Source organism: Vulpes vulpes, chromosome 1 (genome assembly GCF_048418805.1).
Source record: "Vulpes vulpes isolate BD-2025 chromosome 1, VulVul3, whole genome shotgun sequence".
Taxonomy (NCBI): Eukaryota; Metazoa; Chordata; class Mammalia; order Carnivora; family Canidae; genus Vulpes; species Vulpes vulpes.
The window spans coordinates 139911020-139932993 of NC_132780.1; the positions used below are offsets into that span (position 1 = coordinate 139911020).

At 44.5% G+C, this 21974-nt stretch overlaps 1 protein-coding gene and 1 non-coding gene across 51 annotated transcripts in view; both read right to left on the reverse strand.

Moving 5' to 3' along the window:
- TRERF1 (transcriptional regulating factor 1) overlaps positions 1-4157 on the reverse strand; it is a 210138-nt gene extending 205981 nt beyond the window's left edge. For 15 of the 50 annotated variants that reach the window (XM_025990913.2, XM_072732093.1, XM_072732088.1 and 12 more), the window contains exons 1-2: positions 2964-3388; positions 2460-2541 (exon numbers count right to left, since the gene is read on the reverse strand). The gene's annotated coding sequence lies outside the window, so the exon portion shown is untranslated. The other 35 variants (XM_072732089.1, XM_072732077.1, XM_072732065.1 and 32 more) reach the window with 19 other exon arrangements.
- A 17514-nt stretch (positions 4158-21671) lies between these two features.
- Positions 21672-21774, reverse strand: LOC112914273 (U6 spliceosomal RNA). Its single transcript, XR_003233822.1, has one exon. It is a non-coding gene; the product is annotated as a U6 spliceosomal RNA (small nuclear RNA).
- Between the last annotated feature and the right edge of the window lie 200 nt (positions 21775-21974).

The following is a 21974-nucleotide window of genomic DNA, read 5'->3' on the forward strand; positions in this document are numbered from 1 at the left end:
ATCCTCCCAACTTTTCTTTTCAGTAACATTTTCTCCCTGCTTTGAGAATCAAATCACCTTTAAAAGTTCTTTGTCACTTTACAAATGCTGTAAATTGAGCCAACTACCCAACGTAACACTTTCTGATTAATCAACTTGATGGAGAAGCCCTAGACTTTCAAAAAAAAAACTGAAAAAAATCAATGTTTTTGATTATTATGACTAACCTACTATCAAAGGAGGAAAAGCAAATTATAAATAAGCTTTGTTTTTGTGACCACGCATTTTATTATGTAAGCAGCAGTCCCATCTTTTACAATGAAAGGTCCTACCTCAACAAAAACCACAGACCCAAGAGAGTTAAAGGAGGCAAAACTGAGTTCTTTCCGCACAGTTCATAGCATAACTGTTTTCACAGCAAGCTCGCATAAATGCTGTGTGATATTAACACATGCCTGCTATGTGGAAGCCGGCTTACCAAGCTGTGAAAAGACCCATGTTCACCATGGAACCTGCAGAATTAATATTCTCAATGCCCATAAAGCAGAAGGGAAATGCTCTTTTTTTGAGATGTCAAGCTGGCTTCTAAACAATCCTTTGGCGAAAATGGACATGCCTAAAAGGGCGGAGCCCGAAGAGGTGTGTCACTCCCGGTATCAATTCCTATAAATCAAATCCTGACAATCACCACAATATTTTAAAAAGAATGAATTATGATTCATGGGCCTTCAAACCTTTATTACCACAAGAACATTCTCAGCAAAAGAGAAAAAAAAAAAAAAAAAAAGAAAAGCTACTGTGACTTGATTAATGGCCAAAGCAAGACAATAAAATAAATCTCATAAATATAAGAAAAAAAAAACTGAATGACTGCTCTTGGCTTCAAGGGTAGGCATGTAAATAATCCTACTACCCTGGGATAAACACACATAAAGATTTTGTTTACCCTCCCAGCATATACACCATTCTGACTAAGATTCTCAGCAGGGAAAAATAATAGCAAATTTGTTTAACTAATGCCTAGTTAGGAATATTTGATAAGTGGCAGTAATATTTAATTCCCAACTAACTCAACTCTCAAGCTGCCAAAAATCAAATTCTCAATCTGGAAATCTGATGACAGGGAGGAAAGAAGAGAAGCACTGTCCATCAGTAACATGTAGGGAGATCTTTTTTTAAAACCCACTTTTTCCCCTGCTAGAGTTGAGCCTGTCTACAGAACTGCACAAAGCTTAACCAACTTTAGTTAACCACACACCTAGCATTTACTCCCTGACCCTACTAAACATGTCCGAGTTTGGGTCCCTGGTGCCAAAATTATCCTGGCAAAGTTAAAAGTCTCAGCATAATCAAGGTACCTGGCAGTCAAAACCTACCAACTCATGTGCAGAAACCAGCAGGAAAAGAGAGGCAAGGAGAAGCAAAGACTGCTGGTTAACTGGTTAAGTGTGGAGGGCTGCTTGTTATTCTTACAGTGGGCATCAAAACCACATTTTCCATCACCAGATTGCTTTCCTGAAAGGGTAAATGATGCAGAAGGTTGTACCAACTGGGACAACTTAAAACTCATTCCTTAAAGCTCTCCTCCATGGCCTGCTAAAAAAGTGAAGCCAGCCGGCCTTCGGGAGGCTTTTTTTAAAAAAACAACTCTTCAGACACCCCTGGCTTCATCATTCCTAAGCATCACCTCCATGTAGTTCACAAGACAGTCCAGGCCATGCTGTTAGCAACCCGCTCAACACTTCACTTGCCAAAGCCCTGTCTAGTCTGGGGCAGAGTTTCCACAAAGCTGGCTCTAACAGACCAGCCGAAGGCACACGGAAGAACCAGAAGTCATTTTCTCTAACCTAAGGATGGCAGGCGCACATGCTCCAACCCAGCGCTGGCCAGAGGCTGCCCGCCAGGTGCTTTCGGCCTCCGCCAGTGAATGGGTGGTTTTGTGTTATTCTTAAATATCTATTTCTTCAGCCCACCAGCAGCAACTTCCCAGTCTACCAAACTGAAGTTAGGGAGTGAAGGGGCAGGCTCTCCCCCTTATACATTTCTCTTATCTGGGTGGCCACTGTAGCTTGGGGGAGTATCCAGCCCCCAAGGAGCCTACAGGCGCATATACATACATATATGCATCATGTCAAAAACCCAAAAGGCACATCCCTAGGGTCCTGCGGTTTCTTGGCTGGAAGAATGAAGGCTTTATAACATCACAACCTTCAATTGCAAACCCCAACACCACCATCGTTTAAGCCGGGGCTGCCAATTATAGCGCCCATCTCAGCCCTCCCCCCTTAGCCGGGATGCTGGACAGCCCGCAGAGAGACAAGAGAAGAAGGGAAGCAGAAAGAAGGCCCTGCTAACAGACTGAAAGTAAAGAAGTGGGGGGGGGGGGCACTTTCCCCTTCCCCTCCCCCGTCTTCTCACGGAGCATCCCCCAACTAATTTTTTTTTTTTTTTTAATGAAACTTAATAAGCTTCTTGCCTACCTTGGCTGTTTCTGCAACAAGTGCATGGGCAATCCGACAAGACCAGACTCCGCTTGGGGGGTGAGCTGGGGGGCGAGCAGAGCTGATGGAGTAATTTCAATATTAATTTATGTCAGAGCCGCCTTCACGAAGCGCTACTCACTTACAGTACTGCCCTCAGCCTGTAAACAAATATCGCTCCGCCAGGAAACATACTCCCCAGATGCAAGCCCCTTCCCCAGCAGGGAACAGGGCCCTGCGCCGCCCCCACCCCACCCCCAACAGCATGCTCCCCCACCCCGGGGAGGAAGCTCCGGGTTTCCAAAGCACCAACCCACCACCTCCGCCACCACCCCAGCAAGAAACTTACTCGGTCCGTCTACGCCTCCACCCTCCCTTCAGGAAATCTACTCTCCATATGCATTCAGCCTCCCCGCAGGAAATCTGCTCCCCCCTCCCCCCTTCTATATACATGCACCCCTCCCTCTCCTCCTCCCCACGCGCCCTCCCCAACCAGAAACTTACTAGCGTGCAAGCGTGCAGGCTCTCCCGATCCTGGAAACTTACTCCCAGCTATAGCGCCCGCCAGCCCCCTTTCCCGGCCCTGCTCCCCTTCCTGCCCTCCGCGGCAAGCAACTCCAAACTCTCCGCATCCAGCCACTCTCCCTCCCCGGTGGAAATTTGCAGCGCGGGGCCGCGCGCGTGCATCCACCCTCCCCTTCAGGAAACTTACTCCCCATCTGCATGCACCGCCTCTCAGCCATCGCTTAGAGGGAAGGGGGTGTGCTAGGGAGACAGAAATACATATGTATCTCTCGCCCCTCCCCCGGCCGCAGCCCACTCGGGGCCGAGCAGCGGTAACCTGGCCTTACCTTTTGCATTGCTCCCCACCCTCGCCCCCTCCCTTAACCCTCCTTATCCGCTCCCCGGCGCCCCCCTTTTTTCACCCATTACCCACCCCTAGCAACCGTTCCCAAGCTCCTCTCGGCCTTTTTTTTTTAAATCCAGGATGCAAATTCCTCCCCTGTCAGCAAATCGACTGTCAAATTATTTTCTTGCAAAAGGAGAAAGGCGGGGTGGGGGGGGGAGCAGAAGCAAAAAGGGGGGGGGAGGGCGGGGGAAGGGAGAGAGGGACAGAGGAGGGGAGAGATATCCCTCCGCAGAGCTGGGTCTGGCCGCGGGCGGGGAAGCAGGAAGTAAGGTGTCCAGCGCCGCGGCCGCCGGGTCCTCCGCCCCGGCCCCCACCCGCGCCCCCTGTCCCCCCGGGCGCCGCGCTCAGGCGGGCGCGGGCAGCCTGGCGCATTGTTCGCCGCCTCCCCGGCGATGCGCTGCCGACCTTATTTGTGTGCTCTGCTGGTGCGTGAGGTCGCACCTTTTGTAGGCTTGGCGAGACTCTGGACGAGGATGGGGCGGGGGACGCGGACCGAGTGGCGGCCCCGCGCGGGACCTGTCAGCCCCCGGGGTGTGGCGGACTCTCCGGCGTGACCGGAAAATCGAGGCCCGGGAGAAGGCGGCGTGGCCGGGAAGCTGCCGCCTTAGACCCGGACCAGTGCAGGATTGCTTCCTGCGTAGCCGTCCCGGTTATTGTAACGAGCTTTGCAATTTAACGACTGGGGTTGGGGGCTTTATTTATTTTGCTAAGGGGCTGCAAAGACGCCAAGGTCTCGGTGGAGTGCGGAGAGGCGGCCTGTGCCTCCCCCCTCCGCACCCGGGCTCGGCGGGGCTGGGAGAGGGGCTGGGGCTCCCGGGAAGGGGCTGGAGGCTCGCGAAGCGCGCGGCTCCATCCCTCCGCCCCGATGGGGGCGGGGAGGGGGCGCTGCAGACGGCGCTGCGAACGCAGCTCTCTGGGGAGGGGGCTCCATCTCCGCGGCGCTGCAGGCCGGGGAGGGAGGTTGCCTAGGAGAGGAGCCGGGCCGAGAGGGGAGGGCGGGGAGGGGGCGCGGGTGCCGCGGCGGCGCGCGCTCGCCCCTCCTCACGCGCCATGACTGTGGAACGTGGTGCCGGGGAGGAGGGACGGCCGCCGGGGGCCGCCCGGGGCTGCTCGGCATTGGTGCGGAAACCCGAGCCCGGAGTCGCTCCTCGCGCTGTCTCCTCCTCCTCCTCTGCGGGGGAAACCGCTGCACCCAAACCGAGAGCAGCTGCGAGCAGGGGGCAGGGCGCGGGCTGAAAGGCGAGCCGAGGGTTCAAGCCTCGGCGGCGCCAGGGGGGGCGAGGGCCGGACGGGCCCCGGGGCCCCGCGGAGGCGCGGCCGCCGGTCGGTGCAGCGCGGGGCCGCGGCCTTCGCAGGCGTCTCTCCCGGCCGCGGGGAATGGGAGCCAAAGTGGCCCGGCCGCACCGACCACCTCGAGCCGGCCCGGGGCATCTCGCTCTCGAGGGGCCCACCGGACAGCGAGTTGTAGCTCAAGGGAAAGTTAAACCATGCTTTTTTTTTTTTTTTCCTTTTCCCCAGCGTGGGGGAGGTCGTTTCGTCCCTTCCCCCAGCTCTGGCGCAAGACCAACGAGGTGCTCCCCTCCCCACACCTTCACCGCTGTCCCCCACCCCCACCCCCACCCCCACTCGGGCGCTGGGTGGGGACAGGGCGGGGGAAGGCTATATGGGAGCTTAAAGCATGAGGTCATGGGCGGAGGAGGCTGCTGCCAGAAGCGGCCGAGGTTGGTGTGTATTTTGAGGGGTAACGGTTTAGGCAGTGTTAAGTTCTCCCGCCTCACCCTACCGATCCCGGGGCGCCTGAGCCAGGGGGCCCCCGAAACAAGAGGGGGCTCTGGGCCGTTTCGCTCAGTGAGCGTTTGGCCGATGCCCAGCCCTTTTTGAGGTCCTTCCATAAAAGCAAAGAAAGCTGAGGGACAGCGCACAGTGCCGCGGGGACCGAGAAAGGCTTCAGATGCTCGGCCGCCCCTCCCCCCGCCCCCCGCTTTCTTCGGCCCTCGGTCTCCTTCTACCGGACCGCTGTGTGTGTTAAGCCTCCTGCCCCCTCCCACCCATTCTTCCCCAGAGGCCAGAGGAGTCTCTCAAACTCTTCATGTGCACTCCTTCCAAACCCTCCCAGTTGCTCTTAGAATAAAGGCAGGCTCTGAAGCCCTTGCGTGATTTCGCCTCTACGGACCTCCCCACTCTCCCAGCTCCTCCCCTCCTGTACTGTAAGCCGGGTGGTGCCTCTTTGTTCGGCTTGGGGCGGGGGGCGGAGAGGGGAGCTCTACCCCTTACCCCTACACCTCTTATTACCGACTCCTGCTAGACCTTTAGGATTCGACTCCACTGTCTGCTACCTCCAAGAAGCCTTCCTGCGTGTTAGTCTCATCTCTAACACCCTCGGGGAAGAAAGACCCTCCCTCTCCCTCCAGCCCAGCTGCAGCCAGAGCTGACCCCACTGACCGCCCTTTTCCTAGGCGGGGAAGAATAGCTGAGCTCTAGCACTGTCACTGCCTGGGGCCTGACCTCCTGGGAGGGAGTTGGTGAGGAAAGAACCTCCAAACACTCAGTTACGCCCGGGAGACCTGGAAGAAGCAGGGCACCTCCACCTCTCACACCCAGCACACACCCACACATGGAAGGCAAGGAGAGGTCTTTCTATCTGAAACTCCTTCCCGGAGCAGATAGATAAGGAGCCTGAAGGGAAGAGAAAGTAAATTGCTCAGGGTCAATGCAAAAATTCACACTCTCTTTCCTGCTCCTAAACCAGAAAAGGGAAGGTTTGGGATTCAGACTGTGGTAGTGCTCCTACACAACCAACCATGCTTGAGTCACCTTCAAAGAACCCCTGCATGCTTTGGGCCACTACCAACAGAGAGGTAATATTTCCTACTGGTTAGTCCATCAGGCTCTGACCTCGAATGACTTACTTGACTTAACTTGGTTCAGTTTCTTGCCTGTAAAATTGAAATAATGGTATCTAGAGTGTTGAGTTGTGAGGTTTAAATGGGTTCATATATATCAGGGCCTTAGAACAGTGTCTACACAAATTCTGGATTACTTGTGAGTGGGGTTAGGTGCCCCCTCCCTTCCCAAGGACCCTCAAAAATCATGTCCCCAGAGTCTATGCTGATTTAACCATCAAAGTGATCTGTGGCCCAAAGAACTTGAAAGCACTGATAAATGCACAGATAATACACGAAGACATTATTTAGCCAATAGATTCAATCCTCAATAGTGCATGTGTTTGAAGACTGTCCATGGAGTGGATAATCCCAAATCCGTGAGCTGTGGTTCTGGAGACTCAGAATGAGTGTCAGAGGGAGGACACCTGACATTGAAATTGGATCTTTGAAATTAGTGTCAGGCTCAGGGCTCCTGGGTGGCTCATTTGGTTGAGCATCTGCCTTTGGCTCAGGTTGTAATCCCTGGGTCCTGTCATGGAGCCCCAGGTCCAGCTCCCTGCTCAGTAGGGAGTCTGTTTCTCTCTCTGCTTTTCCTCCCATTCATGTCCTCTCTCAAAAGCTTGCTCTCCCTCTGTTTCTCAAGCACTCCCTTTCTAATTAATTAATTAATTAATTGTTTACCAAAAAATAAATAAAAGAGTCAGGAGTAATTGAAATACTCCTAATCCTGGTGCAAAACCTACCTTGTATGACCTAAGCCTTCCTAGGGCTGCAAAAAATATAAGGGGATTATTTTTACCATCATCAGATCCTGGTAGTCCCATTCTCAGTGCTTGCCCCCATGATAAGAGGTTTTTTAAAAAATGCATTCACATGGTTCTGGATTCAAATAAATATTGAGAAGTCTCCCTCCCACCCTGTCTGACACCCACTGATTTTCCTTCTATGGAGGCAACCAAGGTTAACCTTCAGAAGGCATGTTTATCTGTTTTCAGCTGAGGCCTTCAGAGTACTTGGATGCCTATTTAAATCTTTATGTCCAGGCTCCCTTCTCCAATGCAGGCAGAATCACTACCCCACTCCTACCCTACCCACCCCCTTCAGGTTGTATTACTAGGGATGAACCACTGTTTCCTGAGCTACCAACAGAAGCAAACACTTTGTGTTTCTTTCTCCTCCTCCACACTAATAATAATCACTAAGGTTTATTGAGTGCTTTCTATGTGCCAAGTACTGTGCTAAGTACTAGACCTGCATAATCCTATTTAATCGGCCCCAAACCACTTTACAGATGCAGACAGAAGTGGAGGATCATCTTACATCGCTTACACCAATTTGCAAGCCAACCTTAGCCCAAACCCTCTCTCCTAACCGGTAGTCCTCTTGCCTCTCTGCAACACAGGAAAAAATCTGATAGCCTGAAAGGGAAGGAGTAGAATGGAGTCTTTGGACTTTGTCTGATCTCAATTCAAATTTTGCCTCTGGCTCTGCCAGCAATGAGACCTTGAGGAGGTTTTTTTTTTTTTTTTTAAGATTTTTATTTATTTATTCATGAGAGACACAGAGACAGAGAGAGGCAGAGACACAGGCAGAGGGAGAAGCAGGCTCCATGCAGGGAGCCCGACATGGGACTCACTCCTGGGACCCCAGAATCACGCCCTGGGCTGAAGGCGGCGCTAAATCGCTGAGCCACAGGGGCTGCCCAAGGAGGTTTCTTAAGCTCTCTGAACCCCCATTCGCCTGCCTATGAACCAGGAATATACATTTTGGGTTAGTATGAAGATCAGATGCACATAAATAATGGCTTTTAAAATGCCTAGCAAACCAAATGCAGTGTTTAGATCTTGTGTAGTTCTAATTTGAATAAACCAATTGTTAAAAAGACATTGTTGAGACAGGGAAATAAAGTGTGGACTTGATGTAAATGTTAAGAGATTATTAAGGTGATATAGATGTGATATATAGAGAGATATTATAGATATGTGAGAGGTATAGATATTATAGATGTGATAATGGCATTGTGGTTATATTTTTTCTTCAGTTTTTATCTATTAGAGATATGTAATGAAGGATTTGGGGTGAAAGTCTGTCTAGGACTTATTTTCAAACACTCCAGTTCCCTTCTCTCCAAAACAGGAGATAAATAAAACAAGATTAGCAAAATGTGGATAATTGTCGAAACTCTTACGCTGTTTTCCCCACTTCTTGAATGCTTGAAATATTTCAAATCAATTTGAAAGAAATTTAGAAGTAAAATAATTATATTTTAAAACATTAAAATTTAAAATGATCAGACATTCAATTACTATAAATTGTTAATAATCATAAAATTTTCTAAATTGTTGAAATACAGTACTAGCTTATAGCATGGTACATGCGAAAATGGCAGTATTGTTATTGAGAGACATTCAGGACACGTCTTACCTGCCTTTGGCAGGTAACCCGATGATGGGGTAGGAAGATGGGAAAGAATGAATACCGCAGAAAGCAAGGTAAAGGTAAAAAAGGTAGTTGTTAAGGACCCATTCAACCATACAGAGGACAATGCACAGGTAGGTAAATGGCAGGAAGAATGGGTAACAGAGGCACAGGCAAGTTTAAATTGGTAGATTTTCTTCTAAAATGTACAGCTGCACAGAGCCACTTCAAAATCGAATGGAGGAATCAGTCAGATGCACCAGGCAAAATTCTCAACTCTGTGCTTAGCAGGGCTGTTACCCAGTGCAGAGGGCTCTGTGTTCCCTCATTTGGAGTTTGGATGCAAGACCTCTCCCACCTCTGCCACTGTCCAGGCGGGAGTCTAAGGAATGCTGTTGGCCTTCCGCAAGAAAAGGATCATTTCTGAGGCCACTCTGGTTATTTGCCTATCTCAAGAACAGATCAGAGCTGAATAGAATTGGAAATGTATCCAGCTCATAACCAAATAAAATGTCTTAGGCCCAATGAGTTTGTTTATTGTTCTAGAAGTCATTTGTGTCTGTGTGCTCTGGGTTCAAACAGCTGGAATTATTTTTACAAATGACCCCGTTTTGAAATAAAAGTTTGTCTTCTTTGAGAGAAGATTTGCATTTCAGAGAAAAGATAAAACAATACATTTGGTAATTCTTTAAAGAATGGAACCCCTTCTGTATAATACATTCTTTTATATCAAAGGTAGCTCTTCACAACTCCCTAAAAGCTGGAAAAATTAGAAGAATGGAGAAATAGAGGAAATCACTTACCACCTTGCTTCTTGTTCTATCTGAGGCTGCAGAGTGAAGGCTCTGACAGACAACAGGATCAAGTCAAGCGACCATGGAACAAGCGGAGCATGTGCTTTAGGGATGGATGGTAACTTTAGGGATGTAAGGATGTAACTAATGCAGTTGTTGAAGGAGGCTCAGTGATGAAGGCAAGTTAAAGCAATGAAACAATATGGTGGTGGCTCTTGTTTCTTTCTCCTTCTTAAATCTGTAACAACCAAAGCAATGAAAGCAAAAAATCATGGCACAGAATGGCTTATGGGGCTCCCACTTTAAAACCAGTAGGATAGCATAAACCACCTCAACTGCCAAGTCTGTTAAGGATGGTGTTGACAGAGCAGACCTTACTCAAGACAGGAGGGTTAACTGGTATTTGTGTAGTAATACAAAGAGATTGCTATCTCAGGCAAGTTTCTAGCCAGAGAGAGAAAATACGTTCCAGGCTATGAGAAGGTCCTCAGTTTAAGTCATATTTTCAAAGGGGGGGGGGGGAGAAGCTAGGATATTTAGTAGATTTGGTGTCCAATTAAAAAAAAAAAAAGGAACTAACTGGTTGAAATCACTGCTAAAAATTCCTGCCCCTGTCGAGAAGGCATGTTTGGGAATCACACATTTCAGCTATTGTATTAGCATATGGTGGGTGGTGCTCAAGAGCTGTGGTGGCTCACCATGGCTCCCGAATGAGTGACTTATGTTAACTATGAGGGCGAGGGAGAGATTAACTTAATTTCCTAGTGAAGATGCAAATCTATTAAAAAGTTTTCAATTGCACCACTGTGCAATTTAAATGTTAAGTGTAGATAAAGGCTACTTTCCCAGAACTCCTAATGGAACCACAATTTTTTTAAGTGGGGGAAAGGACCCCTGAGACCTTGAGTTAGAAAGGATCCTGGCCCAGAACAGGTAGCACACTTTAACAAGTAACTGAAGAGCATTTAAGGTAAGTACTATCTGTAATCATATGCAGCCAGGGCAGACTTCGTAGATGTGTGACCTGTGTGATCACACAAGACCCTGCACTAAAAGGGTCCTGCACTTAGTTAATGCGTTATGGTTACCATCTAGAAATTCTTAGTAATTTTTTAACGAAGTGTACTACATTTTCATTTTGCACTGGACCTTACAAATCATGTAGCCAGTCCTGTGTGCAGGGTTAAGGGAAAATAGCAAGAGATGGTACCAGAGGATTAAAGCAATATAGACCCTTTAACCATCACTAAGACAGAAAAAACAAAAAAGAAATATCTGGCATGGAGAAAGTGTTGTTACTGAAGTTTGGGCTGTGGCTGTAGCTCTATGGGAAGGTCATACAATAGAAGCAGTGGCCTTTAGTAGAGCAGTCTTAGTCAACCCATAACCTATAGACAGGGAGGCAGGTGAATGGATACCCAATTTCTTTTGTTTTGTTTTTGTTTTTGTTTTTTTTGGATACCCAATTTCTATCTGTTCCTCCCCCTCTGGTCTCTTGCAAGTGCCTTCCATTGGTTGAACCCTACAGGAAACCAGAAGATCTGGGAGGCCGCTGATGAAATGAGTGGATGTTAGCCTGCCAGGGCATGGGGTACCATAGAAAAAGCTAAGAGTAAGTCTGGAAAAGGCAGAGAATATCCAGCTCAGGACTTTTCCTGAAATCTTCAGGATCAGGGTTAAGAATAAACAAAATGGAAATATCACAAACAATGAATTTCAGTAAAGGACTTTAAACTGTGATGATTTTCTTTAAGATTTATTTATTTACAAAGGACACCTGGGTGGCTCAGCGGTTGAATACCTGCCTTCTGCCCGGGGTGTGATCCTGGAGCCCAGGACGGAGTCCCCCATGGGGTTCCCTGCATGGAGCCTGCTTCTCCCTCTGCCTATATCTCTGCCTCTCTCTCTCTGTGTCTTCCATGAATAAATAAATACAATCTTTAATAAAAAAGATTTATTTATTTATGAGAGAGAGAAACAGAGAAGGCACAGCACAAGTGGGAGAGGGGAGAAAGAGAGGGAGAGAATCCCAAAAAGATTCCTCACTGACCTGAGTGCAAAGCCCGAAAGGATGAGGGGTTCCACACAGAGCTCGATCCCATGACCTGAGATCATGACCCGAGCCAAAATCTAGAGTTGGGTGCTTAACCTACTGAGCCCCAAATTGTGATGCTTTTTAAAGGATAGTCATTTGGTATGCATTATGCACAGGTTTTTACACACTTAAAAAAGTAAAACAAGATGATTTAAGAATTTTTAAGAAAAAAGGCTTGAGGGACTCCTGGGTAGCTCAGCGGTTTGGTGCCTGGCTTTGGTCCAGGGCGTGATCCTAGAGACCTGGGATTGAGTCCCACGACCGGCTCTCTGCTTGAAGCCTGCTTCTCTCTCTACCTTTGTCTCTGCCTCTCTCTCTGTGTCTCTCATGAATAAACACATTTTAAAAAGAAAGAAAGAAAAAGAAAGAAAGAAAGAAAAAGAAAGAAAGAAAGAAAGAAAGAAAGAAAGAAAGAAAGAAAGAAAGAAAAGAAAAGAGGCTTGAGGGATGCCTGGTGGCTCAGTGGTTGAGCCTCTGCCTTTACCTCAGGGCACGATCCTGGTCCTGGGATCAAGTCCTGCACTGGACTCCCTGTGGGGAGCCCGGTTCTTCCTCTGCCTATGTCTCTGCTTCTTTCTGTGTCTCTCATGAAAAAATAAATAAAATCTTAAAAAAGAAAAGAAAAGAAGAAAAAAAGAAAAGAAAAGAAGAAAGAAAAGAAAGAAAAGAAAAGAAAAAAGAAGAAAAGAAAAGAAAAGAAAAGAAAAGAAAAGAAAAGAAAAGAAAAGAAAAGAGGCTTGAGTGGTTGCAGGAACCATTATCAATGAAAAGACAAATCTGAGATTTCAAAACTTTGAGGAACGTTCCAGGCCCCAAAGTCAAATTTTACAGACCCCCCCCCCCCCACACACACACACACACTCCCCTTTACTCTTTCCTTTCTTCCCATCCTTAGGCCAACATCACAACAGAAAGGACCTTTGACAGACACAGCATCACACGAGTTGCAAGGGCCACTAGGGAAAAAGCAGCTGAATAAAATCTAGTCCCAAGGAAAATTTTGGTATAATTAAATTTTGTAGATACCTTTTACATATGAGCATTGGAAAGCTCATACAAAGGGAGTTCATTATGCCGATTTGTATCACTTACAACTATTCAATTCCTCTGAACGTTTTCTACTATACAGATCACGTTCAAAAAAGTACATATCACTGATTGAGTTGGATTCCACTGAGTTCCTAACTATCCAGAAATGGGCTAAATTTAATTTAGCCATTACAATTTCCATGAAAAACAAAAATTTTGCTACAAACACAAATGAGATTATAGGGACACTCCTTATCTTTTTTCAAAATTGAGACGAAAGTCATAGATAAAATTAATAATTTAAAGTGTACAAAGCAGTGATGTTTAATACATTCACAATGTTGTATAACCATCACCTCTATACAGTTGCAAAACATTCTTATCACCCCAAGGGGAAACCCCCTACCCATTATGTAGCAAGTCCCTATTCTCTCCTCCCCCTAGCCCCTGGCAACCACTAATCTGCCTTCTGTCTCTAGATTTATCTATTGTGGCTATTTCACATAAATGGAATCATACAATATGTGACCTTTTCTGCCTGGTTCTTTCACTTAGCATAATGTTTTTGAGGCTCATCTGTGTTATAACACATGTCAGTACTACGTTCCTTTTTATAGCTGGATAAAATTCCGTTGTATGGATTTATAACATTTTGTTTATCCGTTCATCAGTTGATGGACATTTGGGGGGGGTTTACCCTTTGGGAATTGGGAAGAGTACTGTTATAAGCATGAGTGTGCATGTATGCATTTGAATACCTGTTTTCAAATCTTTTGGGTATATATGTAGAAGTAGGGTTGCTGGGTCACATGGTAATTCTATGTTTAACTTTTTGAGGAACTGCCAAATTGTTTACACTAAATTTTTTTCAGGGAACTCACTATTTGAAATCCCTTTAGAAGCACTCAATTAGGGGATGCCTGGGTGGCGCAGTGGTTTGGCGCCTGCCTTTGGCCCAGGGCGCGATCCTGGAGACCCGGAATCGAATCCCACGTCGGGCTCCCGGTGCTTGGAGCCTGCTTCTCCCTCTGCCTGTGTCTCTGCCTCTCTCTCTCTCCCTGTGTGACTATCATAAATAAATAAAGCACTCAATTACAATCACGTGGGATCATACCTAGAGTAACTAAGCCCATTCTTGTCTACAAATAAAGCACAGTCCAAAAAAATTTTCTGTGTGGAAGATATTGTAGTTAGCAATTGACTTGAGTTTGTTTTTTTTTTTTAAGATTTTATTTATTTATTCCTGAAAGACACACAGAGAGAGAGAGGCAGAGACATAGGCAGAGGGAGGAGCAGGGTCCATGCAGGGAGCCCGACACGGGACTCCATCCTGTGTCTCCAGGATCACGCCCTGGGCTGAAGGCGGTGCTCTACCTTTGAGCCACCGGGACTGCCCCTTGACTTGAGTTCTTAAAATTTATTTAAGTTATTAGTTTATAAAAGTAACATATACTCATTAGAAATCTTTTTTAAAAGACTAAAGGGTGTCTGGGTGGCTCAGTTGGGTAAAGTGTCTGACTCTAGATTTCAGCTCAGGTCTTGATCTCAAGGTTGGGAAGATTGAGTCCTCACATTGAGCTCCACACTGGGCAAGAAGCCTATTTAAAATAAATAAGTAAATAAACAAGCAAACAAACACTATGAGGATCCTAACTAGGCGTAGGCTTTCTTTTCTTAAGTTAACATATAGTAAAATTGACTTCTTGTGTGTGTATAGTTCTGTGTATAAACATTATGACAGTCAGGATACAGATAGTTCTATCATCTGCCCCACAATCTCCCATGCTATCCCTTGCGAGTCACACTCCCCCCTGCCCCCTCCATCCCTAATGCCTGGCAACCACTGACCTGTTCTCCATCACTCCTTACTTAGCCTTTTTCCCAAATGTCATATAAATGGAATCACACACTGTATAATCTTTTGAGACTAACTTCTTTAACTTCATATAATGTCCTTGAGATTCATTCATGTTGCTAATTATAATAATAGTTCCTTTTTATTGCTAAATAGTATTTATAGTAGACTAGCAATAGTATATATTGCTAAATAGTACTTTAATGCTAAATAGTATGAAGGTACACAGTTTATATACCCATTGAAGGACTTTTGAATTGTCTTCACTGCGTAGCAATGAGTACGAATAAAGCTGATATAAACATTCCTGTACAGGTTTTTGGGTAAACATAAAATTCACTTCTCTAAGGTAAATATTGAGGAGGGGGATAACTGGGTCAAATGGTAAGTATGTGTTTAACTTTATGAGAAAGAGATAAATTGTTTTCCTGAGTACCATTTATACTTCCAACAGCAATGATTGAGAGTTGGGGTTTTGTTGTTATTGGTTTTTCCCCCCATTTTTAGTAGGTGTGTAATAATATCTCATCATTGGCTTTAATTAGCTTTTTCTTTTTTTTTTTTAACGACTTTATTTATTTATTCATGAGAGACACACACACACACAGAGAGGCAGAGACACAGGCAGAGGGAGAAACAGGCTCCATGCAGGGAGCCTGATGTGGGACTTGATCCCGGGTCTCCAGGATCAGGCCCTGAGCCAATGTCAGGCACTAAATGGCTGAGCCACCCAGGGATCACCTAATTAGCTTTTTCTTAATGGTAAAAATGATGTTGACCATCTTTTCTTAAAAAATATATTTTATTTATTTATTAATTTGACAGAGAGAAAGAGAGAGCACAAGCAGGGGAAGCCTCAGGCAGAGGGTGAGGGAGAAGCAGGCTCCCCACTGAGCAGGGAGCCAGACACGGGACCCCAGGATCACAACCTGAGCCAAAGGCAGATGCTTAACCAACTGAGCTACCCAGGCGCCCCAACAAAAAGATGTTGACCATCTTTTTATGTGTTTAGTTTCCTCCTACAAATCCAGTCTAGTAAATTAAAATGTAAGCTATGGATGCCTGGGTATCTCAGTCCATTAAGCATCTGACCCTTGATCTAAGCTCAGTTATCAATCTCAGGATTCTGAGTTCAAGCCCCACGTTAGGCTGAATGCTGGTAGTAGAGCTTACTATTATTTTATTTTTTTAAATTTTATTTATTTATTCATGAGAGACACAGAGGCAGAGACACACAGGCAGAGGGGGAAGCAGGCTCCATGCAGGGAGCCGGACGCGGGACGTGGGACTCAATCCTAGGTCTCCAGGATCAGGCCCCCGGCTGAAGGCGGCGCTAAACCGCTGAGCCACCCGGGCTGCCCATTAGTAGAGCCTACTTTAAAAGTAAAATAAAATGGGGATCCCTGGGTGGCTCAGTGGTTGAGCATCTGCCTTTGGCTCAGAATATGATCCAGGGGTCCGGGATTGAGTCCCGCATGGGGCTCCCTGAGGGGAGCCTGCTTCTCCCTCTGCCTGTGTCTCTGCCTCTGTCTCTCTCATGAATAAATAAATAAAATCTTTTAAAAAATTTTAAAAAATAATAAAATAGAATGTTAGTTCGTGAGGGCAGGAATTCTGGTCTATGCTGTTCAATGCTCTACCAGCTATACCTAAAATGCTTGTAACTTGTGATATTTCACCCGTAACAATGCTTCACATATCGTAGATATCTAACTAATATTTATTAAATGAATGAACTAACATTTGTTGAGTATTTACTATGTGTCAAGTGCCATTCTAAAAACATCATAGTATTTCAGTTTTTTTGTTGTTTTTGTTGCCATTTAATTGTTTTATCAATAATTTTTTAAAATTTATTCATGAGAGACACAGAGAGAGAGAGAGGCAGAGACACAGGCAGAGGGAGAAGCAGGCCCCATGCAGGGAGCCCAATGTGGGACTCCATCTCAGTTCCCCAGAATCACGCCGGGGGCTGAAGGTGGCGCTAAACCACTGAGCCACCTGGGCTGCCCTTATCAATGATTTTTATCTGTTCTTTACATTTCTTGTTCAACAATCACACTGAGTGGTTACTATATGTCATTACTATGCTAAGGTTTAGGAATAAGTGAAAAAAAGTGCCATTATAAAATTTTTTTTTAATTTTTTATTTATTTATGATAGTCAGAGAGAGAGAGAGAGAGGCAGAGACACAGGCGGAGGGAGAAGCAGGCTCCATGCACCGGGAGCCTGATGTGGGATTCGATCCCGGGTCTCCAGGATCGCGCCCTGGGCCAAAGGCAGGCGCCAAACCGCTGCGCCACCCAGGGATCCCAAAAAGTGCCATTATATATAGTTACCATTAAGAGACAGACAAATTGATACTGTAAGATAAGGAAGGCACTGTGATAAAGACATATGCATAGGAACCTGCCAAAGCACAGGCGAAGAACACTGAAATCACATGTAAGGGTCAAGGAAAGTTTTCTGGAAGAGCTGATTCTTTGGATTAAACTTAAGTGAATAAAATGCTTAGCTTATACTTATCCCATACTGAAAAATAGTATTAAATTTTAAAATTATTTTCACTCCCACTTAAAGTAATATAATTGTCTAGGAAGCACTATATTTTGTTTATTTTAAAAAATGTTTTATTTTTAAGTAATCTCTACACCCACTATGGGGCTCAAACTCAGCACTGAGATCAAGAGTCACATGCTCCACTGACAGAGCCAGGCAGGCATCCCAGAAGCACTGTTTTAAAAAGGCATTAGAAACAATCAAACAAAAGGCATTGGTCATTATTTCTTATCATGGTAGGTACCTTGCTTTGAGGATAAGAACTCAACTATAAAAAAAAAAAAAAGAACTCAACTATAACAAGATGGTTTCCTCATTTAAAAAAAAAAAACTTTTTTAAAAATTTTTTATTTATTTATGATAGTCACAGAGAGAGAGAGAGGAGGGGGGCGGGCAGAGACACAGGCAGAGGGAGAAGCAGGCTCCATGCACCGGGAGCCCGACGTGGGGACTCGACCCCTGGGCCAAAGGCGGGCGCTAAACCGCTGCGCCACCCAGGGATCCCCAATTTTTTTTTTTTTTAAAGAGAGAGAGTGCATGCAAGCACTGGTGGGGGGGAGGGGGAGGGGGGTAGAGGGAGAGAGAGAGAGAGAGAGAGAGAATTTCAGAAAGGCTCCACACCCAGCATGGAGCCTAAGGCAGGGCTCCCTCTCAAGACCCCGAGATCATGACTTGAGCTGAAAGCACGAGTCAGATGTGTGTGTGTGTGTGTGTGTGTGTGTGTGTTTTAAGATTTTATTTACTTATTCATGAGAGACATAGAGGGAGAAGCAGGCTCCCTGCAGGGAGCTGGATGTGGGACACTATCCTGGGATGGGGATCAGGCCCTGAGCCAAAGGCAGATGCTCAACCACTGAGCCACCCAGGCGTCCCAAGGGTCAGATGTTTAACCAATAAAGACATCCAGGTGCCCCACACTTACTCATTTTTTAACTTGTTTTTTTGGTTTTCCTATTATTGAGTTTCGAGAGTTTTGTTGAATATGTGATTTGAAAATATTTTCCCCTATTGTTTGCATGCTCCCAGTATCTTTCACAAAGTAAAGATTTTTCATTTTCATAAAGTACAATTTAACAATCTTTCTTTTACAGGTTGTGCTTTTGATGTCAAGTCTAAGAAGCTCTCCCTAATTCCAAGTCAAGTACGTATCTACTATAATTATATTTTAAAGTTTTATAATTTTACATTTTACATCTAGGACCCATTTTGAGTTAATTTCTGCATCAAGTATGAGATTGAGGGCAGCCTCAGTGGCCTAGTAGTTTGGCGCCGCCTTCGGCAGGGGGTGTGATCCTGGAGACTGATGATGGAGTCCCACGTCGGGCTCCCTGTGTGGAGCCTGCTTCTCTCCCTCTCCCTCAGCCTGTGTCTCTGCCTCTTTCTCTGTCTGTCATGAATAAATAAATAAAATCTTAAAAAAAAAAAGTATGAGATTAAGATAAAAAAAATTTTTTTTTTAATTTTGGGTAAGCTCCTCACCCATCATGGGGCTCAAACTCACAATCCGAGATCAAGTCCCATGCTCTACCCACTGAGCCAGTGAAGCTCCTGAGCTCAAGATTTTTTTAGGTTTACTTTCCGTGTATGTGTATGGGACACTTTTGCATGTGGACGTTCAGTTGTTCTAATACCATACGTTAAAAAGACTAACCATTTTCCATTGAATAACTTTTAAAAAAAAAAAAGATTTTATTTATTTATTCATGTGAGACATAGAGAGAGAGAGAGGCAGAGACACAGGCAGAGGGAGAAGCAGGCTCCATGAAGAGAGCCCAATGCGGGACTCGATCCTGGCCTCCAGGATCACGTCCTGGGCCCTTTGCAGGCGCCAAACCATGAGTCACCCAGGTATCCCCATTGAATTACTTTTTACTTTTGTCAACAATCCACATTTTGTCAATCACTTGCTGAGCATTCTATTCTGCTCTGTTGATCTAGGCCTTTATCCCTCCACCAATACCATACGTTATTAGTTACTATTGCTTTATAGTAAGTCCTAAAATCAGACTGATTCCTCCCATCTTATCATTTTTCAAAATTATTTTGTCTAATGTACTGCATAGGGAATATGGCCTATAATATTGTAAAACCTTTTTGACAAATACTAACTAGACGTATCGTGGGATCATGTATAAAAATATCGAATCTCTATGATGTGCACCTGAAATGAACAGGATAGTACATGTCAATTACACTTCAATAAGAATAATTGTTTTGGTTATTCCAGTCCCTTTGCCTTTCCAAAATATTTTTTTATCTTTTTTTTTTTTTAAGATTTTATTTATTTATTCATGAGAGACACAGAGAGAGAGAGAGAAAGAGGCAGTGACACTCCATCCCGGGTCCCCGGATTACACCCTGGGCTGAAGGCAGCGCTAAACCACTGAGCCACTGGGCTGCCCTCCAAAATATTTTGTTTTATTTTTTTAATTTTTTTTCCTCCAAAATATTTTAGAATCAGCTTGTCTACATCCACAGAAATTCCATTGGAATATTTATTGAAATTGCATTAAATTTATAGATTTACTTGGAGAAAAATGGGTGTTTAACTAAATCGAATCTTCCAACCCATGAACACAGTATGTCTCTCCATTAATTTATGCTCTTTGATTTCTTTCCTCAGTGTTTATAGTTGCCAGCAAACAGATCCTCCACAAGTTTTGTTAGATTTATACCTAAGCATTTCTCTTCGAAAAATTTCAAATGATACATACTTTTTAAATTTTGCTGTCCAAATTGTTTATTTTAATGTATAGAAATATACATTTTTTTTGTGAGTTGACCTTGTATACTGTGGTTGTGCTAAAGTTGTTTATTAAGTTAGGACCTTTTTTAGTAAGTCCTTGGGATTCTCTATAAAAAAATTATGTAACCTGCATAAAGGCACAGTATTCTTTCTAATTAATATGCATTTTATTTTCTTTCTTGCCTTATTGCACTGACTAGGATTTTCAGTGCTATATTGAATGGGAATAATGAGAGAGGAGATCCTTGTTTTGTTCCAGATCTTAGGCAAAAGCATTTAGTCTTTCACCATTAAGCATCATGTTAGCTATAGGTATTTTTTAGAAAATTCCCATTTGTTTATTGGTTGCTGAGAGATTTTATCATGAATGAATGCTGGATGTTTTCAAGTACTTTTTCTGCATTGTTTGATAGGCTTTTGTCATTTTTTCATTTTAGTTTTTTAATATAGTGAATTATACTGATTGCTTTCTTAATTTGGAAACTGCCACACATTCCCAGGATAAATCCTACTTGGTCATGGAGTATTATTCTTTTGATATATTACTGGATTTGATTTCCTAGTACTTTGATGAGGCTTTTTGTGTCCTGTTCATGAAGGACATTGGCCTGTACTTTTCTTGCCCTGTCTTGGTCTAGTTTTGGTATCAAGGCAATTCTAGTATCATAAAATAAGTTGGGAACTGTTCCCTTCTCTTCCATTTTTGGGAAGAGATCACATAAAGTTGGTGCTATTTGTATTTTAAAAGTTTGATAGAGGGACCCCTGGGTGGCTCAGTGGTTTAGCGCCTGCCTTCAGCCCAGGGTGGGATCCTGGAGTCCCTGGATCAAGTCCCGCATCAGGCTGCCTGCATGGAGCCTGCTTCTCCCTCTGCCTGTATCTCTGCCTCTCTCTCTCTCATAAATAAAAAATAAAATAAAATCTTTTTTAAAAAAATAAATAAATAAAAGTTTGATAGAATTCACCAGTGAAAATATCTGGGCCTGAAGGAGTCTTTGTGTTTTTTGTTTGTTTGTTTTAAGGTTTTAACACATGGGTTCAATTTCTTTAATATATACATTACCTATTTCTTCTTGGGTGAGTTTTGAAAGTTTGAGGCTTTTTTAAAAAGATTATTACTATTATTTTTAAATATTTTATTTATTTATTCATGAGAGACACAGAGAGAGAGAGAGGGGGGCAGAGACACAGGCAGAGGGAGAAGCAGGCTCCATGCAGGGAGCCCGACTTGGGACTCCATGCCAGGTCTCCAGGATCACACCCCGGGCTGAAGGCGGCGCTAAACCTCTGAGCCACCCGGGCTGCCCAGAGTTTATCAATTTAATTCATCTTTTCATAGAACCAGCTTTTGGAATCATTGATTTTCTCTATTTTTCTGTTTTCAATGTCATTATTTCTCATCTTCTTTTTAAAAGATCTTATTTAGGGGATCCCTGGGTGGCGCAGCGGTTTGGCGCCTGCCTTTGGCCCGGGGCGCGATCCTGGAGACCCGGGATCGAATCCCACGTCGGGCTCCCGGTGCATGGAGCCTGCTTCTCCCTCTGCCTATGTCTCTGCTTCTCTCTCTCTCACTGTGTGCCTATCATAAATAAATAAAATTTAAAAAAAAAAATTTAAAAAAAAATAAATAAAAATAAAAGATCTTATTTAGTTATCCGAAAGAGAGAGAGAGAGAGAGAATGAGAGAGAGAGAAAGAGCACGAATAGGGGGGAAAGGGAGAAGCAGGTGCCCCAACAGGCTCCATCCCATGACCCTGGGATCACAACTGGAGCCAAAGGCAGACGCTTAAACAACTAAGTGGTCCAGGTGCCCCATGATTTCTCATCTTTATGATTTCCTTTCCTTTCCTTTACATTGTGTTTATTTTGCTCTTCTTAGTTTCTTTTCTTTCTTTTATCCTCTCTCTCTCTCTCTCTTTTTTTTAATATGGAACACTTCATGAATTTGCCTGTCATTCTTGCACAGGGGCCATACTAATCTTCTCTGTATTGTTCCAGTTTTAGCATATGTGCTGCTGAAGCGAATCCGCTCTTCTTAGTTTCTTAAAATGGAAGAGCAGTCTGTTGATTTGAGACCTTTCTTCTTTTCTAATATAGGCATTTTAAATTTATAAGCATTATAAACATTATATACATTCCCCTTTAGGCACTGCTTTAGCCTCATCCCACAAATTTTTATGTGTTCTGTTTTCATTTTTGTTCAATGAAAAAATTTTTAAAATAC